This window comes from Salvelinus sp. IW2-2015, linkage group LG4q.1:29, assembly GCF_002910315.2.
Source record: "Salvelinus sp. IW2-2015 linkage group LG4q.1:29, ASM291031v2, whole genome shotgun sequence".
NCBI classification, from domain to species: domain Eukaryota; kingdom Metazoa; phylum Chordata; class Actinopteri; order Salmoniformes; family Salmonidae; genus Salvelinus; species Salvelinus sp. IW2-2015.
This window is the reverse complement of record NC_036842.1, coordinates 64,691,813-64,707,313: the sequence shown is the minus strand read 5'-3', so window position 1 is coordinate 64,707,313 and position 15,501 is coordinate 64,691,813. Positions and strand designations below refer to the sequence as shown.

The following is a 15,501-nucleotide window of genomic DNA, read 5'->3' as shown; positions in this document are numbered from 1 at the left end:
ATTCTCCCAATCTTCTTCTGGATCATCCAAATGCTCTCTAGCAAACTTCAGACGGTCCTGGACATGTACTGGCTTAAGCAGGGGGACACGTCTGGTACTGCAGGATTTGAACCTGTGACCAGAAACAAGCGACATAGGGGCAATACCAGAATAAATTATCTATTGAATCTGTCTCTTCGCGGCAAAATCTACAGAGCTGTGATTGTTGTGTGCTCCATATACAGCTCTGGGAAAAAATTGAGACAACTGCAAAATTATCGGTTTCTCTGGTTTTACTATTTATAGGTATGTGTTTGGGTAAAATGAGAATAAAAAAATTTATTCTATAAACTACTGACAACATTTCAAATAAAAATACTGTCATTTAGAGCATTTATTTGCAGAAATGACAACTGCTCAAAATAACAAAGATGCAGTGTTGTCAGACCTCAAATAATGCAAAGAAAATAAGTTCATATTCATTTTTAAACACAATACTAATGTTTTAAGTTAGGAAGAGTTCAGAAATCAATATTTGATGGAATAACCCTGATTTTCAATCACAGCTTTCATGCGTTTTGGCATGCTGTCCACCAGTCTTTCACATTGATGTTGGGTGACTTTATGCCACTCCTGGCAGCAAAAATTCAAGCAGCTCGGCTTTGTTTGATGGGTTGTGACCACCCATCTTCCTCTTGATCACATTCCAGAGGTTTTCAATGGTGTTCAGGTCTGGAGATTGGGCTGGCCATGACAGGGTCTTGATCTGGTGGTCCTCCATCCACACCTTGATTGACCAGGCTGTGTGGCATGGAAGATTGTCCTGCGGTTAGGCGAGGGTTTGGCCGGGGGGCTTTCCTTAGCTCATCATGCTCTAGCGACTCCTTGTAGCTGGCCGGGTGCCTGCAACCTGACTTCAGTCGTCAGTTGAACGGTGTTTCCTCTGACACATTGGTGGGTCTGGCTTCCGGGTTAAGCGAGCAGGTGGTAAGAAGCAGCGCGGCTTGGCGGGTCGTGTTTCGGAGGACGCATGACTCGACCTTCGCATCTCCCGAGCCCGTTGGGGAGTTGTRGCGATGAGACAAGATCGTAACTACCAATTGGCTATCACGAAAAGGGGGTCAAATTGCACTAAGCTATATGGAATTGTTTTATGAAGGTCATACCAAGGACCATTTAGCTATTTGATTTAGAATTTTAACTTCTTGACGCACGGATCCCTTTAGCGGGATCATTTCATCAACAACTGCTAAATTGCAGAGCGCCAAATCATTTTTTATTTTTTAAAATTTAATAATAAAAATAAAATTATATTCATGAAATCACAAGTGCAATATAGCAAAACACAGCTTTAGCTTGTTGTTAATCCACCTGTCGTGTCAGATTTTGAAAATATGCTTACAGCGAAAGCAATCCAAGCGTTTGTTTGAGTTTGTCGATCACTAGGAAACATTAAGAAACACTAGCAGCAGTGTAGATTGGTCTCGAAAGCCAGAAAAGCAATAAAATGAATCGCTTACTTTGATGATCTTCAGATGGTTGCACTCACGAGATCCCAGTTACACAATAAATGGTCCTTTTTGTTTGATAAAGATTATTAAACCTTAGACAGGTCATCAAGGCTTGACGAAAATTCCAAAGAGTATCCGTAAAGTTCGGAGAAACAGTCAAAAGTTGTTAAATAATCAATCCTCAGGTTGTTTTTAACATCAATAAACGATAATATTTCAACCGGACTGTAAACTATTCATTACTGGAGAGAAAGAAAATGTCGAGCAACCAGTGTCAAGCGCATCAACTAATGGAGGGACATCCGTGTATCCACTGATGCGTTTTGATAAATCTCGCTAATTTTTWWAAATAAAAGCTTGAAACTATGTCTAAAGACTGTTCACACCMTGAGGAAGCCACAGGAAAAGGAATCTGGTTGATATCCCTTTAAATGCAGGAAAGGCAGGCAATGGAACAGGGATTTTTCTAAATAAGAGTCACTTCCGGGTTGAATTTCCTCAGGTTTTCGAATCTGTTATTCTCACAGACAATATTGTGACAGTTTTGGAAACTTTAGAGTGTTTTCTATCCTACTCTGTCAATTATATGCATATTCTAGTATCTGGACCTGAGAAATAGGCAGCTTACAATGGGAACGTTATTTTTCCAAACATAATTGTGTACTCATTTGATAACAATAATACTTTTCCTCGTTGCACTGTTGTAGCCTAGGTAGAACAATGTTATTGTCTAATAACATAGGCCTAATCAATAGTGGARCTTTGCGTGCCTGACTGCTGCCGAGCGCAGCCTGGAGGAATGCACATACAGTTGAAATCGGAAGTTTACATACACTTAGGTTGGAGTCATTAACTTGTTTTAAAATGTCCTCTAGTCTGATGAAACAAAAATAGAACTGTTAGGAGGTAAAAGGGGGAGGCTTCCAAGCCGAAGAACACCATCCCAACCGTGAAGCACGGGGGTGGCAGCATCATGTTGTCGGGATGCTTTGCTTCAGGAGGGACTGGTGCACTTCACAAAATATATGGCATCATGAGGAAGGAAATTTATGTGGATATATTGAAGCAACATCTCAAGACATCAGTCAGGAAGTGAAAGCTTGTTCTCAAATCGGTCTTCCAAATGGACAGGGGCAAAATGGCTTAAGGACAACAAAGTCAAGGTATTGGAGTGGCCTTCACAAAGCCCTGACCTCAATCCTATAGAAATTTTGTGGGCAGAACTGAAAAAGCGTGTGTGAGCAAGGAGGCCTACAAACCTGACTCAGTTACACCAGCTTTGTGGGAAGCTTGTGGAAGGCTACCCGACACATTCGACCCAAGTTAAACAATTTAAAGGCAATGCTACCAAATACTAATTGAGTGTATGTAAACGTCTGACCTACTGGGAATGTGATGAAAGCTGAAATAAATCATTCTCTCTACTATTATTCTGACATTTCACATTCTTAAAATAAAGTGGTGATCCTAACTGACCTAAGACAGGKAATTTTTTTCTAGGATTAAATGTCAGGAATGATGAAAAACTGAGTTTAAATATATTTGGCTAAGGTGTATCTGAACTTACTGTATCTACCCTTTCGTACTTTTTCCCCCTTGCACTTTGACAGGTAAATATTTGTAGCCCTAATATTTATCTAATGAGTTGCCTAATCGTCTACACAACTCTACCCTCTCTATTCCTGCGCGTTATAGGCTACAGACTCAAGACTCTCCGCTATTCCTCTTTTCGTGAAATCCCAGGATAAACTATAGGCTACAGAATCTGTAGGAGATTATTTATATATATATATATATCCTAGGCCTAATAGACTTTTCTTGGAGAGAAGCAGGCTTGCTCTTGTTAATTGCTGAATGTAAAATTAAATGTCGGGGAAAGATGCACAGAGTATCTATCACTGGCTAGTTATAACATTGTTTCACTGATGTATTTAAATGGTTGCACAGGACAGACCTTGATGAGCACAGTGAAAAAGAAGATCCAAATGAATTGACATCCATTAGAACAATGGAAATCACTTGCAAACCACTTGAGCAATGAGGCAAGCAATGACATGRCGTAAAAGATGCGCAGGGTAAAACGCGTTTGAAAATCTACATTTAAATATTTGTTTATATTTTATATTTTTATTAGGCTACATGTAGCCTACATTTGAAGTATTGTTTTCAGTTGTCACACTAACCAGGTTTTCATCCAACCTTTTTATGAGAGTGAAGTACATTTAGCAGATTAAAATTGTCATGACAGGGCTGATTGAAAAAGAAAATAGGTAAACTTCCCAAATGTCGACAAAACAAAAGACGCTAGAGAAGGTAGGATCTTATTGTGTTGGAAAAATTCATTATGTGAGAAATGACGGTGGAAATGCTTTTATGTGCAAATATTGATATAACAACCATCATATCGAAGTAAACATGGAGTCACGCGATGACGTGTTGTCCTCCCATTACAACTGGTCGGGAAAACATGCAGTTTATTAGGCTACAAATKAAATGTAAAGTTATGATGAACTTCACAGGTGGTGAAGGTTCAAGGTGAGGAGCTTGATGCTCCTTTTCAATAAATATCCACGGTCTTATTCTGGTGACATGATCATCGATGCTTGGCTGCCATTTGACAAATACAAATAATCTCGCTCTTTTGTCCATAATAATCTCATGTAGGCTATAGGTGCGCTCTAGCCAACAGCGTGCGGATACAGTACTGTATCTGCACACTGTTTGCTAGAACGCAAGTGAAAATACCAGTGGGCACAATCACTATATAACGGAACCATCAGAGTTGAAAATGCAATGGAAACTCATTTAACTTGTATTTTTTAATGGATGGGAATGGAAATGTAACCGCGTAAGATATTTTTATGTGCACTACGTCATCATGCACAGCCTTTTATCTGCAACAATTCATCTGCAAACTCATCTCTTCTGGGAAAATGCGCATATTGTTTTTATGCAGATTTGAGAATATTCGCATGAAAATCTGTTGCCAGTTGGATGGAAACCTAGTTTATGACAATGAACACGCACTGGATGGTCTGTTTTACCTCCTTAATAATAGGCGTGCAGTAGGATATACAGCGTGCAGTAGGATATACAGCGTGCAGTAGGATATACAGCGTGCAGTAGGATGCTTTGATCAGTTGATTGACCGTTGTAGGCTACTGTAGAACAAACTTTCCTCTAGTGTGGATGCTCACTAACAGTTTAAAGTCATGTGTAATTTATAGTTATCATCCTTTAGTGGTAAATGCTGCCCTCTAGTGGATAATATGAATATGGTATGAATACAGTAGTGGTTCTCAACCAGGGATTGATTAGATAGAAATCACGACTGCAACATTGATAGCCTAGTAAAAAGGGATTCAATATTCCCTGCTATTTTGTTTTAATTATCATTTTGGAGGGGGAAGGTAAAAAAAATATATAGTAAAACGTTCTGGAAGGGCCAGGTAAAAAAATATATTTTCCTCGGGTGGATGACCATCCATTTTAATTTCATTGCAATTACCTCCAGGTGTCCCTCAATATAAAAAACGTTCACTCATTATGGATACTGGACAGTCAGCATAGTTTTGAGATGGAGTTGGTAAAAGTTTTCTGTCCTTATGTTTTTCTTGCTGTCCTTGCATTGACTAGGAGCGCCACATGCTGATGCACAGGCGCACCCACACAGGAGAGAAGCCTTACGCCTGTAGCCAGTGTGAGAAGACCTTCCGTCAGAAGCAGCTCCTGGACATGCACTTCCGGCGCTACCATGACCCCAACTTTGTGCCCACCGCCTTTGTGTGCACCAAGTGTGGCAAGGCCTTCACCCGCAGGGTGTGGACACTCACTCAAACACACATTTATTGAGTGGAAGAATACATCCATTTTTTTGGGCATAGCCCTTCATTTTATCCTTCTGTTAAACTTTTATATTTTATTTTTTAAATCTCTCCTCAGAACACCATGGCCAGACATGCAGAGAACTGTAACGGGGATCCTAGTGAAGGAGAGAATGGATCCCCACCCAAGAGAGGACGAGGTGGGAGGAAGAGGAAGATGCGCTCAAGGAAGGACGACGATGATGATGATGATGATGATGACGATGACGACGACAGTGGTGAGAGGCCCTTTCTTATACTGAAACATAGCTAATTGTAGTGTCCTATAAACTATTGCTCTTTGGATGTAATGAGATCAGTGTTAGACTCTTAAACTTCCCACCTCCAGAGGACAATGCTGATCCTGAGCTGGATGACATTGATGAAGAGGATGAGGCTGAAGCAGCACTGCTGGAGGAAGAGGAGGAGATGGAGTTGGAGCAGGCTCCACCCACCAAACCTATTCCTGCTCCTGTAGAGCCACCTGTCAAGAGGAAACGCGGCAGACCTCCCAAGAACATCCCCAAACCCTCCCCACCCGCCAAAGCCAGCAAGGCTGCCCCCAAAGGCAAGGCTGCTGCAGGTGAGTTAAATCTCCCTGATCCAATATCATGCAATGTTTAAATCAGGGATGGCAACTTTGATGGGGGTAGGGGCCACATAAAATCTGAACTCTGGAATTCTCAAGTTTCCAATGTGTATCAAGAATAGGCCACCCCCCAAAGGACAYCCAGTCAACATGACACAACTGTGGGAATGCATTGGAGTCCACATGGGCTAGTATCTCTTTGGAACGCTTTCAACACTTTGTAGAGTCCATGCCATGATGAATTGAGGCTGTTCTGAGGGCAAAAGTGGGTGCRACATAATATAAGGACGGTGTTCCTAGTATTTTTTTACATTTTGGGTAAATTGATCTGCGGGCCTACAAAAAGGGGGCGGGCTGCCAGTTGCCCATCCCTGGTCTAAATCTATGCCCAGTTTATGCTTTACTGACCATTTTAATGTCGAGTTATAATACCTGGTGTTATCTGTCTCCTCAGCTGCAGTCATCATTCAGGTGGAGGATGAGAATACCGGCGCTATAGAGAACATCATAGTGAAGAAGGAGCCAGAGGTTGAACAGGCTGCCCCAGAGGTGGTGGTGGAGCAGCCAGAGGAGGCAGGGGTGGAGACGKTGGAGCTGCCTGTAGCAGACGCTGCCCCCAACGGAGACCTCACCCCTGAGATGATCCTCAGCATGATGGACCGGTGATCTAGCCCACACAGACTGCTCAAAGACATCCCCTTGTCTCAACMTTTCCCTTCAACAAGTCTATCCTCTTCATACAATCTGCCATCTTACAAACCACTCCGCTTTACACTTTTGGTTTTTGTCTTAAACAAATCGGTGTGTTTTCTTATCACTCTCAAACCCACTTCCTTCCATGCATTCACTGTAACAGTTTAAATTCCAGCTGCTTGGTCTGTAGAAATGTAGATATTTTTTTATGGGAGGAATGTTGGAGAAATGTGTAATAATGGATCCCTTCATGGAGGGATGGTCGCTGAGGTTCGACACATGGTGGACATTGGGACTTTCTGTAGTGGTCATTTTTTTTTTTCTTTGTTTTTTTTCTCCCCGTTTTTCCCTCCAACTAATAAACTATTTTCTTAACCTGTTTGTGAGCTTGACATGGCAACAGTGAGTGCCAATAATTTCAGCCTTGTTATCTAGGACCTCTGCTGTAGACTAAAACTATTACTTTAGCTGTCAAAGGAAGTCCTTCCATTTTTTAACACTTTATTCACTGCATATTACATTTTACTTACTGTTATACTTGTCACAGATTATGGAGTTTGTAGAGGCTTACATTAACTACTATAATCAGGGACAGTGACATGCATCCACCCACAAAGTTTTTAAGACTGCAGTTATGTTGTACAAATGGTAATCTTGGCTGGTTTTGCTTGTAAATACTTTTTTAGTTTTATTACAAACATATTTTAATCTTTTTCTAGTGATCTAAAGAACTTTAATGCTGGGGGAAAGGAACTCTTAACCATAGCTGTTTGGAACACAGGCTGTATGTGAATTTCTAATCTCTAAAGTGGGAGGCTTTGCCCACTCTGTAAATCATGTTGGAGATATGACCTTTCCGGTTTTTAGCTTTTTAGCCTGAATATCTAGTGTTTTTTTTGGGAGGTACAGAAGATAGCAGCTTTACTCACTCTTAACCTACCTAACATCTCGACCGCATGGAATACTGTTAGAGGTTTTGAAAGATGACCATGTACGTCTTGTTTTACTTTTCAAGATAAGGTAGAGAGATTGTGATGTAAATTGCGCCCATGTTCTGGAAAGCTTTAATCAAGTTCTGTGTGAAAATGTAAAGGAGGGAGGTGTCCAATTGAACTAGCTTCAGGTCTTAACTGTAAATGAAAGATGATTATTAAGGCTTTGGTAATCTTGTGAAGTAGAATGTTTCTCCCAGTTCACTGTTCATTTCTCAAACCATYTTGTCCTAACGGTGCAGTTTTGTTGTGGGATGTATACAGACGCGGTCAGAGGGCCTTGTGGAATTCTGATTAGGAGGTTCAAAAAGGGGAGGAGAGAACTATAAGGGAAAGGTATTTTGTATAAAGGTTGTTAGTCGTATCAGAGAACAATGTCCTTTCTTTCATAGAACATTTGAACCTGATACAACATGAAGCTTCCTTCTATATGTAATTGCATTTAAATTGCTTTTGTCAAGCTCTTAAAAATTCTAGGTTGATGCATTTTTGTACCTGGCTGTACTGTGTAAATTTTACAATGATCTGAAAACCAACATGAATACTGTTTGTTGGTATGCGGAATGTATTACTGTACAGCTAATAAAAAGATATTGGCCTACTCCTGTTTTTTCCTTTGTATTTTTTGTTGAAGTTCTTTTGACATTACTATGTTATTGCAGCAGATCATGTAAGGATCTTTAGCAAAGGTGATACTGAAAGGGTTGTCATTTCCTGTCTCAGGGCTCCTAGCTTGCTATGGTTTCAGTCTGAGTGTGGTTGACAGCAGCAGGATGTGTGTGTGTGTGTGTGTGTACCTCCCAGACCTGCCTGAGCTGCCTCCGCTGCTGCTACTCCCACGCTCTCTCTCCCTCTTTCTCTCTTACCCCTACTGACAAGAGCTGGGCCCAACATCATGGCTGGCAATACTGACATCTCTTACAGCTTGCAAGGTATGGAGCTCCACTGTTTTTCCTGTCACTTTATCTTTCTCAATGTATTCCTGTTTGTATGCTCATTTAAGATTGAGATGGCCTCTTTTTTTTCTCCTGTCTCCCCCGCCCCCCCCAAAAAATATATATTTGTGTTACGGCGGTGCCTGTATCCTCTTGGCAAAGAGCTGTCTGTATGCCAGGCTGAATCTGAAATATTTGCATTATTGTATGAATGGCTCGCTGTCCCTGTTATTTTCATTCATCTCTATTCTCTCCTGAGAAGAGCACATCACTCAGCTGCTGAAGCCCCAGAAGATTTGTCTCATGCGGCAGGTGCAGCTAAACCAACCCAAGGGGAAGGCTGAGAGCAGGGTTCTGGTGAGTAGGCACCTCATGGTCCCTGGGTCCAACAAATCACTGTGGTGGGTGGTTTAACCTGTGCTGGTTAAGAAAACCCTGCTACTTGGCATCGGCTGGGGCTTGTTTGGCGCTGTGGGCATTTGTTTATGTTGACCACAGAGGGTTAAACTATATTAGCTGTGTGTGTTTAAATGTGCAAAAGAGCAGCAGCCGATTATCTGGAATCTGGTGTGTTTGCATATTGGGCTGGAACAAAATGCTACCGAAGGGTCTCCAGGAGGAGGGTTCACCCCTAGAGAAATACAGTTTATCTGTTTGTAATGTGGCTGAAGTTACCAGGTTCCACCTGCAAGTGGCGCTATTAAGCTGACTAGCTCAAGAATTTGAATAAACCTCCAATACAGTTAGCTACATACAATGTAGTCCATTCTCTCTCTCACACACACTAGACAGACAGTCTTTGATCTTGTAGTGGTTACTGACATGTTTGTTTTTGTTTACACTTTTCAACAAGGTGATGACTCTATGGAGATCTTATGTTGTCCTCAGTAAGCAACTTGTCAGGGTAAGTGTTTGTGTGTTTACTCATGTCTTGAATACAGTTGCTCCAACTATAAATCAACTACATGTTAACACCATTGCTTGAGTCTGGTTATGGTCAGTCAGGACTAATTTACAGTCTGATATGAGCTTACAGAAGAATGAGGAAATTATTGTAAAAATAGACTTTGGATACTGGAAGTCAGGTATGTATCTCCCTTTAGAAGAAATACCCAGCCAGTGCCAACTGAGTCCCAGCACACACCTCCAAATAAAATTGGAGACCTGCAGGTCAAGTTGAGTATTAACTTACCAAGCAGAGGAAGGGAGCATGGCACGCTAGATAGAGAGGGAGAGTGGAGGAAGGGAACATGGCACGCTAGATAGAGAGGGAGAGTGGAGGAAGGGAGCATGGCACGCTAGATAGAGAGGGAGAGTGGAGGAAGGGAGCATGGCACGCTAGATGGAGAGGGAGAGTGGAGGAAGGGAGCATGGCACGCTAGATAGAGAGGGAGAGTGGAGGAAGGGAGCATGGCACGCTAGATAGAGAGGGAGAGTGGAGGAAGGGAGCATGGCACACTAGATAGAGAGGGAGAGTTAAATGGAGCGGCTCAATGCATTAGAGAGAGGATGGGACCTGTATTAGTACATTCTAATAATTGTTATACAGTGTAGAAACAAGTTATRCTGGCCTCAGTTTGTGTTGTTTGTATACTTATAAAACAGAAATGCCTCACGTGGACAAAAGGGAAGTAACACAAATAAAATGTCATCTCATGTGACTGAAAGTGGGCATGACTTCACTTATGCTTATGTCAGTTGTGTACTTTGCTATAGGTACCGTGACCATGGTTGGAGGCCCATGAAGGCAAATGTTTTGTTTAAGTTTCAGTCGTAATGACCTCCCTCCCCCACTCTCCCCTGTTAGCTGACGTAGTAATGAGAACTCTTATCTTACTTTGACTCTCATTGGAGAGTTAGCTCGCGGACCCGCCCCGCCCCCCCCAAACAGGACCTCAGTCTCTCCATCACCCCCCCTCTCTTTTTCTCTCTTCCCGTCACCTTCCCTTTCATGTATTAACCTGTGTGAGTCAGTATACATTTTCTGTGTTTGTATCAGTGCTTCACTGTTGTCCACAGTCTGGTCTCTCCCTGCAGGTGGAAAGCTCCTTCAGCTATTTAGAGATTTATGCCATCAGCATTGAGAGTCTTAATCAGGTAAACCAAATAATGTCCTTCTATATGTGTTTAAGTGACATGTTTTGTATTGTAGTGTGTGTCACTTCTAACTTGTCTGTTCTGTTCAGCTTGAATGACGTATGTTTCTCAGTAGTTCATTGAAACATTTGAAAGCTGCCTGAACCAGGCTGCAAATATTTGTTGCACATACAGTACCTGTACTGTGTAAATAAAGGGAGGGGGAAACGATGGTATATGGCTGGCTGACCACTGTGACCCATGGTTACCACTGCCTGGGTGTTAAGAGGTTTTAATGTCTGTTTGAAAAATAGCAGCCCTGATTGACCATAAGCTAGCTCTGATCACTGCTGGTCATGTAAATTATTCGCTGTAAAAACATGCTTTGTGCTGAATAAGAGGTCAGAAGCACATAGCAAATTATCCAACTCAATGCTGTTAAATGTGAACAGTAAAACATTCCAGATGTCATTTCTTTGTAATTTAGCAGACATACTTATCCAGAACGACTTACAGSAGCAATTAGGGTTAAGTGCCTTGCTCAAGGGCAAATCAACATGTTGTTCACCTAGTCAACTCGGAGATATCAAACCAGTGACCTTTTGGTTATTGGCCCAATGCTCTTAACCACTAGGCTACCTGCCGCTGTTGCTGTCCTCCACCCATCACCATATGTTTACAGTATTTGACCTACCACATATGGAGATGGAATTATACCAGTAGGAAATGGGGTGAACTTCAGATTTCCATCCACTCATCTGAAGAATCCCCTCCTTACGCACMTCTGGTCCCATTCCATATACACAGGATGCAGTCAAAGGTCACCAGACTTCAGTCAGGGYTCTGAGATTGTGGTGGTTTGTCTTCTGTAGCGCTGCAGAGGTTAACATTCTACGTCCTGTTGGTAGGAAACATTAGTCACTGCCACTGGTTCAGGTACTCGGRGGGGTGAACATGTGCAGACACTGTCATTCTTTCTCTGACTGTTGCTCAGTTCAGTGACACCAAATATTTTTATAACTAACCCAAGATAGACCACAGCCTGTCGTTTCCAATGGGAACAAATTAGCCAAATAGGGTTAAACTGCATTTTAATGTCGACTTCGCTTGACATGGTTTTCCGTAAGCAAAGGGTTTTACACATGCTCAGTTCTTGTGTCTCGATGGCTATGCAAGTGGAAATTTGAAATGTAAGTTATGGAACACCCTTGCTGACATTAAATGTGGAGAATGATACATTTGCGTTCTTGTTTTTGTATTTTTGCCCCCCCCACTTTGAGACAAAGTCAGACGTGCCCATGTCACCCCTCATCACAATGTCTACAGTAGTGGGGTGCTGGTCAGTTGTTTGTTCACCCGCAACTGCCTGACTATATGTGATAAAGTGAAAACCTGCAACTGAGCCTAAACCGCTATATAGAAAACATACTGTAGGCTACAGTCAAAGATGGTGGAATGTTTGTTTTGACAGGGGGTGCAGGATTTTTGATGTTGCCTGGTTTAGATGTTTCTTAAAATTTCCCAACATTTTTGTAGGCTATTTGTTAGTCAACTTGTCTATAATTAGATGCATGCGGCTTCTCTTCTGTCATTACTTGTTGCCCTAGAAGACTAAATAAAACCTTTGCTCACCAGTGTCATAAATTGATGAATGCTTCATTCAGTTGACATCGGTAAAGTTTTCTGTTATCTTCTGCCGCGGGGCAAAGACGTTTAAGTAACGGGGAGAAAATGCAATAACCCCCCCCCCCCCCCCCCCCCACCCGAAAAAAAACAGGGGATTTTCTGTGCACAATTTCAAAATGACATCAGTTTGACCGATTGTAAGGAAATAGAAATCTGTGAAAACGACCCAACATGTTAATGATAATATTTGAGTTTGGCTTGGATACATCTTTTATGTGTTTGAAATACTATAAACTTCTATGACGCCGATAAAGAGCACCTCAGACGGTATCTAACTGGGCATTCACATTCTCTCAAGATGCTGAAAGAAAGAAATCATGTTTCTCCACTCCTGTTCCCCAGTCAACATTTTGCCTACATTAATATTAAGGCTATGTGAGAGGTTATAGACCTACAGTCAGTGTCCAGATTTCAGTTTCCATTTAACCCATCTGAACAGTAGRCTACAGTTCCCTTGACGCACCATAAACCTATTGTAAGTCCCATCTTGTGACTGTCGAATATGTATAGCACCTCACAACCACACATCCATCTACACAATAGTTATTGACCCCAAACCCACCGGGACTGCGATTTATGAGTCAACCCCTGCATCACTAGTCTACAGGTATTTAGTTACACCAAATGAACAAGCAGAGACGGTGTTAATGTGTTTCCGAGTTCGTGTCCACTAACCACTATACTATTTAGACAATCTTTCTTTCAGAATGTGTATCTGTATCTCTGCATGGTGGTTGTAGTGACAGACCGATAGAAAGACTCCTTTGTACTGTATGTGTTGACGATTCAGGTGGTGATTGAGACGGACAGACAGACCTACTCTCTCAGTCTGACATCTGTTGAGGACCTTGAGGCTATGGTCAGTCATGTGACAGCTTCTCTGAAGAAGATCTTCCCTGATTCATCTCCAGGGTGAGTGTCGTGGCAATGCAGATGGACATTTTCCTCCCTCAAACATGGTGAGAGCTGCTTGTGATATACTTATAGCAGAAACCCTTGAGGTGAAACATCTACCCATTAACCAACTGATTAGGGCTCCTCTTCTATCCAAGGAATGGAGGTTTTCTTACTCAGAGAGGTCACTTCTGAATCATATTTCAATCCAATACCGATGATAAAGTGGATACCTAATGTAAATATCTGTCATTTTAAGAGGATTAAAATGTGTGACATGTATGTGTGTCGATTTCCTGCTCTCAGGAAGATCCTGAAGAARATCCCTCCAGACCTGCAGGAGCGGATGTGGAACCTGGCAACCCGGGTGGAGGAGCACCTGACTGGAACACTGGGACCATGTGGTCAGTAGAATCAATCACACCACTGCAGCATTGTCCCCTCATTTGTGTGTATCGTACTATGTGGACATTGTGTAGGTGTGTGGATGTGGATTTGTACAGTATTTGAATAGCTCTGCCATTCCTTGGTTCTCTACACTACAGGAGGCTTCTCAGAGACGTATGCTGCTCTATGTGACTTCAATGAATTACCCTGCAGAGAGGAGGTCCAATGGGTCAGTAGGTTACCATCCCCCTATGATGACACAACATTCAATGTTTCTGATAAATGTTTTTTTCTACTATTAATATCAACTGATGTAGTCATAGATCAAGAATATTAGTAAAGGTGTTTATGATTTATATTATTTCAGGATGTGGACAACATTTACTATGTCCAGAATTGTCGGGAATTCAACCTCCTGGATTTCAGTCACCTGGAAAACAGAGATTTGGCCTTATCAGTGGCCGCACTTTCCTTCAACCAATGGTTCACCAAGATCTCCAGCAAAGACCTCAAACTGGTAAACTTTTTAGCCACATCTTGGTCTGTTTCTCCAGGTCCAGTTGGAGAGCTTACTGTCTCATGTTATCACTATCTATCCCTGAGTACTGCTCTCTCTGGGCCTGTCATGGCTGTCTGTACGTGTTGGCAGTGTGAGCTGATGATGGGATCCTGTGGCTGACCTAACTGGCAGCCTGGTCTAGGCTGCAGGGTCTAGCAGGGCTTATCAACAGTCATCACATGTACACACAGACTGTTGTGCCCTGGAGGCAGGGCACGATAATGACTTCATAATCTAGCTACTTTTGTGTTAGTGATACTGGAGTGCCTTTAGGCAATCACATGGCTATGATGGAGTTCAGGGAAATGACCTTCATGATAAGGGAGAGAAGCTGTCTGGAACTGCACAGATGTAGTTATATTCTACAGGAAAATKTATTTAAGGTGGTTTGCGACCAGAGAAAAGGACTGACACTGAAGATGGAGATCAGATGGAGATTCTCATTGAGATTAGATTTGCTGCCAGTGTATGGAGACGGGATGGCTAATGATTCAATAGAAATCAGAGGAATAATAATTCCCCCTCTGTATCTATCCACAGAGCTCAGAGGTCCAAGAGCAGGTTCTCTTCATGATCAACAGATCCTCCACCTTGGAGGAGGTGTGTCTAGAGGGATGTGGGATCAAACTGTGAGTAGTCTACTACCTGATACACCTCACCTTCATTAAAAATCCCTTACTCCCTCCCTCTCTACCTCCCTCCCTCCTCTCCCAAAACAGTCTACCTGGTGCCAGAAGCACAGAGGAAGTGGGAAATCTTTGGATGACATTTGATTTATGTGATTGGTTGACACTTTATTATTCATTTTAGTTCACAGGAATAACTATTTTCCATTCCTCTTTCTCTCTCCTGGCCATTCCTCTTGTAGGGATTTTGCAGTGAAGATGGCCTGTGCCCTGCGAGATCACACCTGCTCCGCCATCCACACCATCAACCTGTCAGCCAATCACATAGAGGACAAAGGCAAGCATTTAGTTACCATTGATAACTTTTTAGGTTTGTCAATGTCCATTGCTGGTGTTCCCTGGAATGGCTAGTGACTACTCAGCTGCTCATGTGTGTAACGTTGTGATATCTGTCATCAGGTGTGATAGCTCTCAGTCAGGAACTGGAGAATCTGCCCAATGGTCTCACCCAGCTGTCCCTCTCCAGGATTAGTGTCTCTCCCAAAGGTACATTCCAACTCTTCTGTCTGCTGCACCCTTTTGAAATGTCCATCTTCCACACAGATGTGAATGTAATGGCTTTTACATATTCTATTGAAAGCATGCCTGACTACTTGGGTTGCTTTTGTTAGTGCTACATACTGTGAATAAATAGAGATCCGTGCAGCTTCT

The 15,501-nt window shown here is 42.2% G+C and overlaps 2 pseudogenes; both read left to right on the top strand.

The window, feature by feature from the left end:
• LOC111962366 (transcriptional repressor CTCF-like) overlaps nucleotides 1–8,228 on the top strand; it is a 19,468-nt pseudogene extending 11,240 nt beyond the window's left edge.
• Nucleotides 8,229–8,484: 256 nt separating this feature from the next.
• LOC111960982 (capping protein, Arp2/3 and myosin-I linker protein 3-like) overlaps nucleotides 8,485–15,501 on the top strand; it is a 33,233-nt pseudogene continuing 26,216 nt past the window's right edge.